This window comes from Neopelma chrysocephalum, unplaced genomic scaffold (genome assembly GCF_003984885.1).
Source record: "Neopelma chrysocephalum unplaced genomic scaffold, ASM398488v2 Primary Assembly neopelma1_24, whole genome shotgun sequence".
In the NCBI taxonomy this organism is placed as follows: domain Eukaryota; kingdom Metazoa; phylum Chordata; class Aves; order Passeriformes; family Pipridae; genus Neopelma; species Neopelma chrysocephalum.
This window is the reverse complement of record NW_020897693.1, coordinates 34,822,732-34,840,541: the sequence shown is the minus strand read 5'-3', so window position 1 is coordinate 34,840,541 and position 17,810 is coordinate 34,822,732.

Sequence of the window (17,810 nt, the reverse complement as noted above, 5' to 3'; positions counted from 1 at the left end):
TTTCTTGAATTGAGAGGCCCAGAAATGGACACAGAGCTTGAGGTGTGGCCTCACCAGTGCTGCGTACAGGGGAAGAATCACTTCTTCCTGTCATGAGCAAAGGGTTTATGTGGTTGCTAAATATGAGGTAGTGAAATATGTGGATTTTGTTACCATGCATATAAAACAAGGGCAAATAAATAGGAGGAAGTAAATCCTCTAGTTCAATGAATATAACTAGAGTAGCTATTCCTGTTCTGAGAACTCCATAAATGCTACCAGCACCCAGAAATCTGTCAGAATACTTTGCATTCGGACATGAAAGCCATTCATTAGAGAAAACTGAAAAGGCTGTGTGGAAGGGCTAAGCAAAGACACAATGAATTCCCTGAACAGAAATGGATGAAAGAAATACTTTCATTGTTATAATGATCTTGTTAAAGAACCTGAAACATGCTGATTAAAAAGATCAACAAGACCTAATAAATTCCTGAGTGAAAAACAGAAGGACCTTTAATCTCCACGTAGTCTCATAACCTGTCAAATGCAAAACAAAAATATCTGCGATTACATGAAATGACATTGTCACTTTGAAAATATGACACTGATGGATTCCAGTCCTACCAATCTGAAATGCTGTGAGAGAATGCTAGTGACACATATTTTTAGGATGTATTTTTGAGTATTTAAATGCCAGAGTTGGGTCTGACTTACATCTAAACTGTGGCATGGGATATGTGATATCTGGACTCTGGATTTGGATCCCTTACTGTTCAGGAGGTTTGGGTTCTGAGGAATAGCATGTTAAGAATGCTGTTGTATCATCATATTTACTCAGGCATGGTCCTGTTTGCCTTATACCCAGACACAACCCTTACCGATCTCCACAGATTTCTCAGGATATGGAGTATGTGTGGGTGCTCACTGAAAACAGCTCATCAGAGAGCAAGCAGCCTATGTTTGGGACAGACCACCTGCAGTTCAGTTCAGGTGATTTGGAACAGACTTGGAATGTGTGATACCAGGCTTTCATTCAAGGGACAGCAGGTAGGAGAACCAAAATACTGTCTGTTTAATAGAGGAGTTTTCTTAGATAGCCAAGGTAAATCTGTTTTCTAAATAAATTAAATCTTATCACCTGAATTCTCCTTGACTTCAGTTGAATTAAACCTTGGGTTTATATTGAGCATTATCATCTGAATTCTTCCTGCTCCAAAATATGCCTTTTTTGGTGGTTTTAATAATATTTCTGTCATTACCCCTTCTCTTCCTTTTCCTCTCATTTGATTCTTCACTGATCCAAGATCTTATTTGCTGTGTGAGTTCAGTGACTACTGTCAGTGGCAACAGGATGTTTTGCTTTCTCCTTATGTTGTACAGTGGTTTATTTGTTTATCCTAAAGGTGAGTGTTTTGACAAATAAGTATTAACTTTTTGTTCACTTCCCTGTTTATTCTGGCCATACAACAGGAAAAGTGTGAAAAGAATATGAGTGAAGTATGACTGCATGTTTATTCAGTTCAGGTGTTTCAACACTTTTATTAAAAAAAGGTGTTGAATCTCTTCTTTCAGAAGAAGATGCAGAAATCATCTTTTATGTCTTAAGAGGGACAAAGGCAAGTATTTATCCAATAGGTGGTTAAATAATAGGTCTTGTGTGCTTACTGAACAGTTAATAAAAGTGTTGATGCATGGACTTCATAAATGCCTACAGGACAAAGAATCTTTTGTCCTAACACAGGAGTAGAAAGAAATGTTTGGCAAACTTTGAAAGTAAAGCATAGCCAGGTCAGAATAATGTGGTTTCATATTACATTGTCAGAACTGGAAATGCTATGTACTCAATCTTTTTTCTTCATATACTTACTGATTTGTTTTGGTACCACAGACAAAATACAATTTAACAGGTACTAAATTGTATTAAGTTAGTCTACAAATAAATAGCTTTATTCATCTTGCTTCACTGAACCAAAGTCTAATATTTATGATGTTTTAATACAGGTATCTTTGCTCCTTCTATCATTCACTTCTGTAATTTTAATACGTAAATAGAAGAATATTTTTCAAATAATGCCTCCAAGTTTTCATTGGTTTCAACAAAAGAATGAATTCATGCGAATAAAGTGTTTGCTTCACCTTTCAGCAGAGTGGCACTCAAAGGTGTTTCCTTTTATATTTGTGTTAGCTGTGTAGTTGGACATTAAAACAATATTACAGCTTCAAACCTGTTTGAAAAGACATTCCACATGTGAGTTTTTTTAATAATTAATATCTTATTTAATAAATATCAAAGCAGGTCATTGAATTTCACTCAGCTGTTGACTTAACAAGATTTTTCTCTGTATTTTTGCAATAGCTCTTTTTTCTTCTACATTTCAACTTTATCTAGGTATGTATCCTTTTCAAAGTACACATCTTTCATATTCTTATATCTGTCTGCGACTTCATCTTTACCATAAATGTATCCAATTTTAGAGAAGGCAGAATGATGTTAATTTAAAAATAACAAATGATTAGCAGAGATGGCATATCAATAATAAAGCAATTCTGATGCTCTTTACACTCTTCTGTACTGTTTTATGTTTGAGGAGAACAAAGGCAGTTGTAATACCTCCTTTGCAAGCTCCTAGACTTTTGGGCCAACTGAGGATTTGGGGAAGCTGTGCAAAAGAGCAAACCCAGTGCCTGTTTTTAACTCTTGCAGCATCAGAGCATTGCAGCAGTCCAGAGTATTCTGGACGGCAGCAAGCCCTGTTGTATTCTCTCACTTCCCCAGCACAGCCACCTTCTCTGTCTTCAGTATAGTCTCCAGTGTGTGGGAAGCTACAGTATAGAAGGATAGAAGGATAGCTTTACTTAATGCAATACTCTCTGGGAAATCTCCTCATGATAGTGTTATTTTCTGATGGAGAAATCTACAGGATTTACACTGTCGTCATGCAAGAGCTACTGTTTGCTTCAAAGTAGGCTAGATGTCATGTTTTCCTGGAGTTCAAAAATTATTTGTTTGTATGGTGGTGGTGGCTTTGGGAGTTTTTTTGTGTCATGAGTGTTGAATCTGTTAAGACCGTCTCTACTGACTCTTTACTATGGATTGTAACTTGTCCAGTATCTTCATTTTTCTAGTTTCATCCTAATTTTATGAACCTGAGGACTGTGATAAGCGTCTTCACATTCTACATGGCTTCTGTATACCTGCGTTATTTCTAATAACCACTGGGTGTCGTGCGTCTCTTTGGATTACAGAATATAGGGAAGGACAAACTTGGTCCAATCAAGGACTGCCTGTGGACTTTTCTTTCAGGATGAATCTAATTTAGATAAAATTACAATAACTTCAAAACAATGTTATTTGTTTAGGCACATGGTGTGATTCTTGGGATTGTCTTGTACAGTACCAGGAGTTGGACTTTGATGATCCTTGAGGGTCCCTTCCAACTCAGAATATTTTGTGATTCTGTTATTTATATACCAAGGGCAACAAATATGAGGTATGGGTACTACGAACAACAGCCTAGTTCTCTACATGATTTATTCCCAATACCATTTAGCTAGTCAACTGAATGACAGGTTTGGTGGAAAAACCCTAAGATGTCAGTAGGTAATTAAGGATATCCTGAAGCATAAATGCATAATGTAGCAGAATTAAAGATGCATTGGTGGTCTCAAATCTGTATTTTCCTAACTTTTAGGAACTATGTTTGACATGGCTGTATTTGAGAATATTATTTGGATAAGGATTTTGGCCTGTTATTTTCATAATTTTTACACGCAAATGAAAAGGCAAGAATTTGTAACTTAATATGCAAGGATCACAAATGTACTTCATGCAGAAGAGAACTTGAATCTTGAACCTTCAGTACAGACCTGTGCTATGGAGGATTAAAGACCAACCATATTAGTTACACATAGAAGGATTACATTTCCTACAGACTAGTCATTAGAGAGATCATATGATGCAGTAACATTGATACAGGCATGTGCTGTGCCTCACAGTATGGATAGATGAGCCAAAGATGTAGACTGGATGTAGGCTTTCCGAGAATCTTAGATGCCACTGTGACTCAGTTGCTTTCCCTGTAGGCTTGTTATGTTAGATGGCTGAATTAATCTGGTGTGGGGGGCTTCTCTTAGTAGTGTCTGAGGCTTAGCTTAACAATATGTTTGTGAAATGTTCAGAATTGCTAGAATGATTTAAAAGACAAATACAGAACTGGCTCTTGATTTGTAGGGCAAAGTATGTTCCCCTATTGTAGGGAATAGTAGCAGGATTTATATTATCTATAACTTAGAAATCTACACTGAGTATCACAGCGAAAAACTGAACAGTTTGTGTCCAATGCTATGGGAATTGTGAGGGCTTATAGGAGCAGATTAAGGAAAAGCTGCTAAGTGCTGATTTTTACATTGGGCTGTGTATAGTATAGCCAAATCTGAACAGGTTTTTATGACACTAGAAAAAGGCAGTGCCCTGGTGGTAATACCTCACAAATCTTCAGAGCAATTTTTGAAACTTGTTGAGTACAGCAGCTCTTCTGAAGAAGTCTTGTTGTATAAGAGTATGTCAGTATTAATTAGAACGTGCTTTTGCTCCAGAGTCATTTATGGGCCTTGTTGAGGTCCATAATTACTTTTTGCAACCTCTGGTCACGAAGAAATTAAAAACCAGTTTTTATTTCAAGTGATATAGCAGAATGGACAGAAGATGGCAATTGGATTCCTAATCTACATGCAAGTCTGCTTTCTGTTGTGCTGAATTCATGAGGAGCTACTGGAGGCTCACCACTCTTGAAAATGGGGCCACTTGTTTGCATGTCTTTGGGAAAATAATGGAGTTTCTATGAAATGTTCTGATGGTAATTGTCTTCCAGATTATATTGATTTAACAAAAGGGAAACCTTTAAGGAAAATTTGTCAATACTGCTGAAAAGCTCACTGAAAAATTGTGTTGTTTATTAGTAAATACAATGTTAATCAGTGCACTACAAAACTAAAAATAAGCGAAGTAGAAATAAAATAGAAATAAAATGTGGTGGTGATCCATGTTGCCTTTTTTTTTAAATTGAAATATAGTCATTGGTTTTGGTCAAAACTTTTGAAATCTTGGAATATAGTCCTCTAAATTTCCAACCTTCTGGAACAGTTTTAATGTTTTTATCAAATTTCTCAAGTGCGATTGTTATGGTGGTCAGATAAAATGGAGGATTGCGTAATGGGAATAGGAATGCTTGAAAATTTTTATTTCTGATCCCAAGATATTTTTTGTAATTGGATTTGTGATACCCTACTGTAATATTGTTGTCCTTTGTAGCGTTGCTGCATGGAAAGAAATAGCATTGATATTAAATGCTTGTATGTTCCTGAAGACCCAAGAAAGAAACCTGTAATGGAATATCAGAAATTACAAGCATACCCAGGCTGTCACACTCTTGTCTAGCTCTGCTATGCCAACACATAAACTGCTTCAGTAGGGCAAAAGCAAAGTGTGCTAAGGATGGTAGAATATTTAACAGATGTTATGGCATTTGTGGCTCTAGGACTAGCCCTGTGTAGATGTAAGACTAAATTAGATTCTTTCAGTTTTACCAGGGGCAGGAAAAATCATATCCAATCAGGGAAGACAGTTTTTCATTTTTTTAAGGACATTCTCCACATGATGGCAGTAAAAAACCTCTGGAATTCAGAAGTGGTTTATGTTTCACCTTCAAAAGCCAAAGGGAAAAAACAACACAAGATGAAGAACTGAGTATGTGACTGAGCTTTTAGATTTCCCATTTTTCTCCTGGTAGTCCTTAAATTCCCCAGATAGTTTTCCAGACAGCAAGGCTACATGCAGCCCGACACAAGGAGAATAGGTCACCTGTCACATTATACTAGGGCACAGTGTTACTCACAGGCATGCCTTCAAAGGATATTTTTGGTTTCTTATGCTGTGTATTAATGTGCAGAGAGAGAGAATAAGGAAAAAAAGAGGCTGTTTTTAATCCCTATCTAAAAACTTGTCCCTGCCCAAAGAACTTGGAGACTGTAGCTCATCATTTCAAGCCACATAACAAAGAGCCCTTGGACAAGAACCCAGTTTGCCCCAACTGGGCATTTGACCAACTTGGTTTGATCGCTGTAACAATGCCAGACAGAGATTAGTTGTGGAATGAGTTTGCAGTTGAGCCTCAGCCTGTCTAGAGCGCTTGTATATCTTGGTGTATGGAAGCACTTAGAGAGGAGTGTATTTAAAGAACCCAGAAGCAGCTGTGTGGCTAAAATTAAAATGCGTTTTTCTTGTATTGTTTTTGCTTGGTTTCCTGTTGCACACTCTGGACCTGTCTTACTAGAGCAAATGGGCAAAGGAAAGAGATGAGTCAAAGGGATGAAAATCGATCCTAGAAATTCCTGCTTTGCTTTTTACAGCTTGGATGCAACAGATATTTGACATGAAAAGGCCTGTGGCTAAGACAGTCTTTGAAAGTCTGCTCTTTATATTCATATGCCTTTCATTCCATTCTTCAGTCATTTATCCCATAGATTTCCTTTTTGTGTGTGTGCAGGGATTGCTCCTCCGTACCTTTTTCCCCAGCTTTCCTCCCCAGAACATAAGTGGTTTAATTCTACAGTGCCTAGCACCAAAAGTGCTATAGCTGATCAAGATGTTTGTAAAAATATCTAAGTGGCAGAAAAATACTGATATGTAAATGAAAGCATAAGGTACAACATAAATATGTATCAGAACAAGATCTCTGATAAAGGAAAGTTAAAAATATAAACAAGGTTAGTTTATAATCAGTAGAGCAATTGCTCCTTTAGCAGAAAGATAATTTTCTTTGAAAGACTATATTACTTAGAAATCTTAGCATAAAAGACATTTAGCAATAAATTTATACTCAGCTGCTCCTGACATGGGGAATTATTACCCCAGAATAGCACACAGGGAGTTGGGAAATGGATTTAAAAACTTGGTCAAGATCATATAGGAAGTCTGTGGCAGAGTCAACAAAACATGGGAATGGTAAGGGCAGTTCCTGTTCACTGCTTCCCTCTCTGATCATGTGCCTTACAGAGCCTTGCTGTCAGACCAAGAACTCGCTTAGTCTGATGCCCTAAAAGCTGCTTTGGAACTAAACACAAAACTCGATAAGTTATGGCCAGCTTGGGATATGATTCCATATGATCTTTTAGCAAAGGAAAAAGTCATGTTTAGGTGTCATAGTGAATGTAAAGGAGCTATTCAAAGAAGCACAACCACACTCCAAAACAGAGGAGAGTTCCACATTATACCATGAACCCCCAAGTCAGCAGCACTGAAAGAGTCACATTATCACTTTGAACTGTCAGGGTCTACTCTAGAAAAAATGAAGCCTAAAAACCAGGGGGTGGTTAACAGAGTCTGAATAAAACAACAAAACTGAAACTGTTACTTGTCTGAATCAGCCTTTTGCATCAGCAATCCTTTTGGCCAGTATTTTGGGTATTGGGATTAAAGATTCAGGAGCAGTAGCCCCATTAAATGTTGCTAGAGACTGCGGCCTTCAGAGCTACCGAGTTCTTTTTTTTCTTTTTTTCTTTTTTTCTTGTCATACAGATAATGCAGCTCTGATATTCTTGTACGTTTTCTGCAAGAAGAAAAGATGGTGATTACATTTTCTGGTTTGTTCTTCCTCTTCAGAAATAGCTCAGTTGTGAATGACCCTGTCTGATGAGTAAGAGAAGTTCAGTATGCAGTTTTGGTGCTACAAAAAGACCCATTGGTAATTTCAGTGCATGTTTCCCAAGTCTTCGGAAAGGTCATTGAGGGTCTCCATTACATGCAGTCTAGAGCCTGCTACAGTTTTCTCATACAGTTTAATCTGCTGCCTGTATGGCCTCCAGTGTACAAGCAACTGACAATATACAGTCTTTGGAACTGATTTCCTGGAATCGTGGAAGACCTGCTTGACCTCCAGATGACAGATGTGTGCTAGAGCTCTTCGTGCTGCTGCTCTATAGAGATGAGAGAAAATTTGCCTCATTTCAGCATTTTCTGTAAGCTTTTAAATCTTCTTGTAGTGATTTTAGGGATAAAGTTATCACTAAGATACAAGCATCATTCCGAGTGGGCACCATTAATAATAATCCTTCGTTTTCTGTAGCATTTATCATCTAGGGACCTTTATGGGTTTATAAATATTCTCTAAGACAAACACCTCACAAATTTGAGAAGTCTTGTCATAGTCATTTTGTGGCTGGGGAACCAAAAATTAAAGGACAGATAAATGAGTTACCCAAGTTCACACACCAGGGCAGCGTCACCACCAGAAAAACAGTTTTTACTCTTAGAGTTTATTTCAAGCAATTAATGTGGCTTCATGCTGTAACTCTCTTGTTTTAATTAGGATTATACACATACTTTATTTGAAGCACATGAAAAGTACATGTTCTTCTTAGTAAACACAATACCTGCATAAGTAGAAGAGTGAGAAAATAACTTGTGATTTCTAAGTTTTTCCAGTTTTAAGGCCAAATATTTCTCCCATTTATCCTCTGTATATAGCAAGTGCTCCTAAATCTGGACTATAGGTGCCATTTTCTTCCTCTTATAGTATATAGAAGTAAAATCCAAATCTCAGACTGAGGGTCAGCAGAAAAAAACCCAAATGATGAATGCATACTGGGAGAAATTTGGGGTTTTTATTGAAAAATATTAATGTAAACAGTTCCATGAGAATGGGTGTTAATTTTTTCCTTTGATGATAAGTTAAGCAGTCAATCTGAAGCCTGAATGATCTGCTCTCCTTTCAAATCTAGAAATGTCCCTTCAAACATAGAAATCAGGAATAGAAAACAGTAAAAAAAAGCTGGGATTCTTACTACAAAAATCCATCTCAACCAACATAATGGCTCATTTGACTAAAATATAAGGGCACACATGGTGGCTTGTCAAGAAAGAGGATACATGCACCTATTGTGAGAGCAGGGAGATTTCTGTTGAAATCCCAAGCCAGAAGTATCTGTTGTATAAAGCTTGAGTTTAGTTTTGGCTTTTGTGGGGTGACACTTTTTTGGGGTGTTTTTGCTTTCTTTGAGAAACTAGCCAAATCCTCTGAGGCATGGAACTTCATAAAAACAGGGAAAAAAGTTTACATAGTTGGAAAGGAATATAACAGCTTGCTGTGAGAGAGCATAATACATATATAAATATTTTGTGACAGCCTTGATACAGAAAGTAGAGGAAGCAACTAGAATGGACAGAATAGCAGCCTTGTGCTAAATAGGATATGGATGAGAACATGAGGGTGGAAGAGAACTTGTGTGAACATGAAATGAAAGTATCCACGATCCTTTTGAAGGAGAGGAGGAAGAACAGCAAAACAGAAGAAAGAAAGGATTTCAAGAAAGCAGAGTTCAACAAACTCAGGATACTTGGAGATCATGTCATGGAAGAGAAGTTTAAAGGAATAAAGGAATTAAGCACTTCCTGATGAAAAACATGCTGTTCAGAATTTAATGATCCGAATGCAAGGAAAGAATAGCAAGTATATAGTAAGAAATCATCTGGTTAAATCATATACATTGACCTCAAACACCTGAAAGAGTCATAGAGGAAATGAAAATTATGTGAGATTGCTAAGATTAGTATAAAGGAATGCATAAGTATGTGGGGACAGAAATCAAAAAGAACAAGGGACAGAAGAAGTTATAATTAAGAGAAACAAGAAACCTTTTATAAGTGACCAACTTAAAAAATGTTTCTATAAAGAACATTACAGTTTATGACTATTGAGTTTCTACTTGAATTCTGTAAGGAATAAGAGAAAGACTGAGAAACTATTCAATACTCAGTTGAGAGAGAAAACTAGTAATGTTTTAGATCAATATAATGCCTTTCTTGTTTCAGTATTCACTAAAGAAGTCTACTGTAATCACTTGGCTAATACAATTATTTTGAAAAACAAAGAACCACGATCTTGCAGACTAATAAAATGGACTCCAGCTTATTTAGAGCACTGGCCAAAACTATTTAAAGATGTCAGCAGGCATCTCTGATAACATGGAGGTGCTTGCTAAGGTTCCAAGATATTGAAAAAGGAAAAGTGTAGTGCTTAAAGGATAAAAAAGAAGAAGCCAGGGTATTTTTCATCAGTCACTTTAACTTCAATTCCTAAAAAAATGCTAGAACAAATAAAATTGACAAATAATCAAAGCAGTTATATGTAAACATCTGGAAGATGGCAAAGAAATAACTAACAGACAGAATGAATCTGTTGAGAGCAATCCACATCAAACTAATCTGTTTTCCTTCTGCTTCAGGCTGATAGAGCTGTGAACAGAAGAGCAATAATAGATGTTGTGTGTCTTAACTTCAGGAGGGTTTCTGACCATCTTTACATGTCATATATATATGCCACATTTTTCTAAGCAAAGCATAAAAACTTGATGTGGACATCATGATGGTAAAATTAGTGCAGAAAAGCATACTCAGACAATCATTAGGTGTAGCAGTGGTAGCAAAATAGCAAAAGGAATCAGTACCGTCAAATTGGAGGGATGTATTGTCTGGTTTGAATGAGCACCTTTCCTGTGTCTTATACTATTTGGTATTTTCAGTAGTGGTTTGGGATAGAGTACAGAGTATGTTTATTCCATTTACAGATGGCAGTAGGCTGACCACAGCAAGTTGAAGGACAGAATTCAAATTTAAAATGGTCTTGGCCAGTTGGAGAAGCAATCTGGAAAATTGGATGCAGTTCAATATGAAGAAATTAGAAGTTTCATATTTAGGTGGGATTAAACAGCTTTAACAGCTAGGAATAGAACATAACTGGATAGTCCTTTAGAAAAAGATCTGGGTGATAGAGTACATCTCCCTTGGGTGCAAAACCAGAGATGTAGCCTGTAAGATACAGGACATTATGGTACTCAGCATCAGTAACGTCTCACCTAGGTCATTGTAGTTAGCATTTATGATTACATTTCATGGAGGAGGTGGGTTAACTAAAGTGAGTCCAAAGGAGAACAATGAGAGTGCATATGATTTATGAGGAAATTTTGAAGAACTGGTGCTGTTCAGTCTATAGGAAAAATTCTGAGGCAAAATATGTCTTCAGATACATCTTCAGATATGTCATCTGGATGAGGGGATCAAGTGTACCATTAACAAAATTGCAGATGACACCAAGTTGGTGGGAAGTGTCAATCAGCTGGAAGGCAGGAGGACTCTGCAGAGGGACCTGGACAAGCTGGAGAGATGGTCTGATTCCCGTGGGATGAGGTTCAACAAGGCCAAGTGCCGGGTCCTGCACTTTGGCCACAACAACCCCCTGCAGCGCTACAGGCTGGGGACAGAGTGGCTGGAGAGCAGCCAGGCAGAGAGGGACCTGGGAGTTTGGATTGACAAGAAGCTGAACATGAGCCAGCAGTGTGCCCAGGTGGCCAAGAAGGCCAATGGCATCCTGGCCTGGATCAGGAACAGTGTGGCCAGCAGGTCCAGGGAAGTGATTCTTCCCCTGTACTCAGCGCTGGTGGGGCCACACCTGGAGTACTGTGTCCAGTTCTGGGCCCCTCAGTTCAGGAAGGATATTGAGGTGCTGGAGCAGGCCCAGAGAAGAGCAACAAGGCTGGTGAAGGGACTCAAGCACAAGTCCTATGAGGAGAGGCTGAGGGAGCTGGGGTTGTTCAGCCTGGAGAAGAGGAGGCTCAGGGGAGACCTTATCACTCTCTACAGCTACCTGCAAGGAGGTTGTAGCCAGGTGCTGGTTGGTCTCTTCTCCCAGGCAACCAGCAGTAGGACAAGAGGGCACAATCTTAAGCTGTGCCAGGAGAAGTTTAGGTTGGATATTAGGAAGAAATTTTTTACAGAGAGAGTAATCAAACATTGAAATGGGCTGCCCAGGGAGGGTGTGGATTCACCATCCTTGGAGGTTTTTAAGATGAGACTGGATGTGGCACTTAGTGCCATGGTCTAGTAACTGCAGCAGTAGTGGATCAAGGGTTGGACTTGATGATCTCAGAGGTCTTTTCCAACCCGGTTGATTCTATTCTATGATTCTATGATCTTATATCAGAAGTTTGCCCTTCTCCAACCTTGGCTGCCCCAATCTTGTGTATGTGGTAAACAGTTTAGACAATGGTGGTGGCAACCAAAGACTTTTCACCAATATCCATTTCAATCGCATTTTGTTAAAAATGAAAGAGGTGTTCTAATTTTTGTAATACAAATGTTGGAAAGAGTTTCTCTCTATTCATGTAAAGTTGGGGGCAAAACTATTAGACTTATATGCTTTAGATATTTAAACCAAAAATAACTTCCATGTTTTCACAGCAAAAGTCACCATCAGCTGTAAGACATCTTCATTTTTCTTTTCTGTTGTTTTTCCTCCACAAGCTTTTTAAAATATTATATTGGGAACTTCAAATTGACTTCTAATGTAGTCAGAAATTTTTGGCTCCACCTAACAAAATTCTGAAAGTCATATCTCTGGTTCAGGTAGAAATTGCAGTGTCCATGTAAAGCATCTTCTCACCAAAGGCACCTTTTCACAAGGTGCCTTTCACCACTCTGCTTAGAAAACGAGAACTTGGAGCATTATTCTTATAGCCCAGTAACATGGTGGTAAGTCACAAAACAGTGTATGTGAATTGTTTATTAAAAACTAGTTTCAGACCCCCAGTGACTTGAAAAATCAGGTTTTCTTTGTAGAAAAGAAACTACCAAATAATATACTTCTCCAGAAGTTAGGTCTTGTTTCACTTTAATTTCTGTCTCCATTTTGTACATGAAATCTTTGTCAAATACGTATTATAAAACCATAAAATGCTTTTACTTTGTACAGAACTGGAAGCCTTATGGCTGGAATTCATGATATTCTTAGCCACAGGAGAACAGAGATGGAGCCAAATGTTAGATATAGTGAAGGATAAAATAGGTAAGAGTATTGTGTAATCAAGGATGGATTTGATCTGCTAGAAATTAATGGAAGATAAATCATCAAAGAGCATGATTAGCACATCTTATTTCCATTCTTTACAGTGTTAAATTCAAGAAGTGGTTATTTTTATGTTATTTTTAGTAATGGGAAAATTTTTTATTAATGCAACAAATAGTTAACTTAGAAATAGTTATTTTTAAAATTCCATGTATATTAACCTGGGTTGAGAAAGGGAACACTAAAAGACTTAGTGGCAAATAATGATTGGAAAGACTGAAGTTATGAAAACAGCACATTTTTTCTGAAGTGAAATGTAAGCATTGTCAAGAGTTGTTAAATCACAAGATAAAAAGAATTCACACTTATTTCAAGAAGAAAATTAGTTTCCTCAGAGTCTCCACATCAAATGAATGAAGCTTTGTCTGTTGAAGTGGAAGAGAAAACATGGGTTTGATGATCTTCCAAGTGAGACATCTTCAGTGTCATTGAAAGCTATCCACAATGAAAATGTAATTCCCTGCTCTAGGTCTTCCAGCAGCTCTTCAGCTACAAACTCCTTTCAGAGCATTCGCAGTTCATCTTTGAAAACCACAGTATGACAGATCAATTGGTGACTGCACCTTAAAAAAAAAAGAAGAGAAAGAAATGAAGGCAAAGACTTGAACTTGATAGAAAGTTGCAACCTTCTTTTCTTCTACAAACTTCAGCTTCGGTGTAGCACAAAATGAGCAATTTGAAAGTGATTGAAGCACTTTGCCCTGAATACTCTCATTCAGACAGATTTAAATTTGTAGTTTCATATTAGATACTGCAAGTGAAGAGATAGAGGAAAAAAATTAAAGGAACAACTAAAAGAATCAACTTTGACATTAAAGAAGATGGTTCATTGCACATGAGAAATGATTCAGTAACAGATACAAGTATCCATAGAGAAAAACAAGTTCCTATTTAATGCTATCGATTTTGTGTCTGAAAAGAAAAGCAAAGAATATTGTGTCCAGGTTGGTATAGATATTGCCTACCAGTTCAAAAGAAAAGCAGAGAAGGGATCTTTTCATTTGTTCTAATGATGCAAATAAAGAAAATAAAGCTATTTACATTAAAAATCACTTCCAATATTTCTATGGTAGGTGTTCAATATACATTGAAAATATAATTGTGAAATAATGTAGCATTTAACACATCATATGGCATATTTTGGGAGTTTAAATACTTTCCTGCAACCATCTATCTCATGTTGGCTTGATTAAAAGGATTGATGCTGCACCTTCCCAACACCATTCAGAGGACCTCTGTGGAAATTTTTGACCTGATTTTCATTTACAGTAAGATAAGGACTTGCATTTCATAAAGTGACCTAAACACACCTGTGAGTCCATTTTGCAGCATCCAAGCACTATTATGTCATGTTTTTGTCAAAAGAAATCAGATCTAAAATGTCTCAATACTTTCATAAGAAATAACACAGGCTTTCAAATTTTTATTGAGCCCAAAGTGAGCTGTGGTCAAAACACAACAGACTTTGCTGGTTTTGTTTTACAGAGATGTTACATTTACAAAAGCTATTACATTGTGGTTTTGGGGTAGAAAGTTTATGAACATGCAAGTCTTCAGCCAAAGTCACACTGAAAAAAATGGCACATCTACTTAACAGCTAGAACTGCACAGGGAGAAAAAAGTGTTCTTTGATTATTATTAGGGTTTTTATAACTTGAAATGTTATTTAGCCAGCATCATTGATTATTCATACAAATGCTAGATTTTGGTCTAAATTAAGAAAAAGTAGGAGAAATGTGGTAGGTAGGTTCTAAGCCTACTTCTCTTCCTTCTTTTAACACTAACAGGCTTTGTACATGACATATATGGGAAGAAGTTATGCCACAATTTATGTCAAAGTAGTAAAATTTGGGAGTTTAATCACAGTGTATAGATACTCAAATTCTGACAGATGTCAGTTTTGCAAAACATATACAGTTTTGTTCAGCAAGCTCAGTATGTGTCTCTGGTGATTCAGATTTATTTGGTTAAACAATTAATCTCTGAAAAACAGTTTTTAAATATTCTGGAATGGCTTGTCAGAATCCAGCTGCCAAATACTCTGAGCATTCTCTGTCTCTACTGATCTTTCTTCACCCTGATGGATCTCCTTTCTAAAGGGAGCAAAAATGGTCCATTTCCAAAAAATCCCTGAACAGACTAGCATGGACCATTGCTTTTCCAGATGTTGTTACTCTGGAGTGTCATGGTACCAGAGAGGAAACTGGCAAGACCTTTTTCCTTGTATCTTAAAGCTGCTGCTTCTTGCTACGAGGGGGAATGGAGGAGAAAGAAAGTTACCTGACTTACAAAGAAATGAGGAGGAAAGGAGGTCATGGGTCAGGTAGGGGTACAATATTTGTCAGGACATGAGAAACACAGCTCCAGCTAGGGTTGGTAAACAGAAAAGGAGGAAAAGAAATTCTTTAATTAGCAGAACATGTAATTAAACCTGAGTTCTGGTGTTCTTTTGCTATAAAATATATAAAATATCTACTAGCAAAGTGCATCTTATTCACTTCTGTGCTCTGACCTATATTTCATTTATGCTGATGATTTTATTACTGCACTGACTCTGACAGTGTCATGTACTATGATTTGAAAGATTAGAACCCTATTATTATAGAGATCAACATAGGTCCATATGATGGAATTTGCATTCACCCCTAATTAATTATTTATTCCATGAAACGGAAGAGCAATAAGGTTATGCTTACATTCTATAAGGTAAGCAGACTGTCCCAAGTAATTGTAGATCTGTTAGCCTGGCATCAATCCAAGCAAATACAATGGAAAGTTATTAAGAATTTATTAAAAAAAAAAGAAAAATGAAATAATAGAAATAAAATGAACACTAGTCAAAGTAGATTTATGGAAAATCAGTCTAGTCAGTCTTATTGACATTTATATGTTACTAATTTATAGTAACTAATTATACTTGTTATATAATATACTTATTATACTAATTTATACTAATTTATATTCTTGCAACTAGTTGAATTAGGCCTAACAAAAAAGACCCTAATTAAAAAATGAACCTTACACAGTGTTAACGAGGCACATGCTGCTCTGGTTGAAGAACTTGGAACACAAAAAATAGTTGTTAACAGGGAGTCATCATGAAGGGAGTTTTACTTTATACTAATGTTATCAGTAGGCTAGTGAAAGGCTAATGCTATTCACTATTTTCCCCATTATTTTAATAAATAAATGGTACTAAATGTATTTGTTACATTTGTGGGTAATATAAAAATAGGAGAAATAGTAAATACTCAGTGAAGCCAGAGCAGTCTTAGAGGACCACTTGGACTGGTTGATTGAGCTATGCCCATTCAAATAATGTTATATTTTAACACTGCCAAAAGCAGCATATTTAGGGGCAGAAAAATATATTGTCTGTTCATCTACAGGAAGAGGAATTGTTTCCTGGAAACTGATTCTGAAAAGATTCCAAGGTCGTAGTGGACGAATGACTCAACATGGGTTCCTACTGTAATGATTTGGCAAAAATAGGTAATTTGAATAGGAAATGGACCAAATTTTGGATATGGAATTGGCACTGGAATCCTGAATAACTATGCAGCTTGCACTTTAAAAAGAACGGTAAGCATTTTGAGTGGATAGAGAGCCACAGAAATAATTGCAGAGAATTACATTATAGTTTGACAACTGAAGAGCCCAGTCTGTTTAGTTCATTTTTTTTTAAGAGAGAGAAATTATTCAGAATTTATTTGATTACAATGTATAAATGCTTTCTTGTAGAGAAAATCCAACATTCTAAAGGGCTATTCCTTTTAGGGAAGATAGACATAGTACAATAGCATCCTTTTGTGCTGGAACCTCTATCCAAATAAATTCACATTAGAAACAAAACTCAAAATTTTTTAACAGTGATGGAATAAACTACAGAAGAAGAAGGAGATTCTTTATCTCCTAAGATGAAGATTCGAGAGTTTCTCTGAAGAAATATGAATAACCTTCAATTCAAAACAGGACTGTGTTTTTTTACATGCATTTGTGAAAAATAAGTTAGTAGCCTTGGTATGAAATGAAATTTAATAAACTGTGATATGCCAGAGATCCCACTAAAGGATTTTAAAGTCTTTTCTGACCCATGAATTTATAGGGAAAAAAAACATTTTACTAATAAAAATACATCAAGAGAATTTTAAAGTTCTAAGTCATCCATTCAGAAAAGGGAAAAACAGAATGCAGGCTTTCTGGGCAAATTTTCTCCAAACTGTTTTATCTGGGCACTATGAAATAGTCCAATTACATGTTCTTAGATGTTGGAAGTCATGTGGAAAATGGATAACGTGTAAAAGGCAGTGCCTGGGTAGAGCAGTGGAATAGTACCGTGGAAATATTATGTGATCCTGCAATTATAAACTTATTCTAATGAATATACATGAACAAAACTACTACAAGCTTGTGAATGCTTGTATCTGCAACATCTGTGACCCTTTAATGGGAACAGTGAGACTGAAGGGGAATAAGAGGCCAAGGCAGCTAAATAGGAAAAGAGTATCCTAAAGGCAGATGTCTCTGAGATGGCTATAGAGTGCTTTAAAAATATTGTGGAAGAAAAATACCTCTTTTAGGGACTGTTTCTGCTTTCAAAAGAATTATTTAGATCCAATTCTTCATTTCCTTTGTCCTGCTGTAGGTTAACTTGGAAGAAATCTTAAAGGGTATTGTGTTTAACTAATTGTCAGATTGATCAGTTGCATTGTTTGTCCAAGCATACTAGGTTGGCTGAGCAGAGCTTGATGGGAGTCTGGAGGTGCTGGAATGAAGGGAAAGAGATGCAATTTCTACAAATTTTGTACATGGTTTTCCTGTCTCAGGGATGATTGAAAACTATGATTGAAGAGCTGTGAGAACTCTACATTTTAT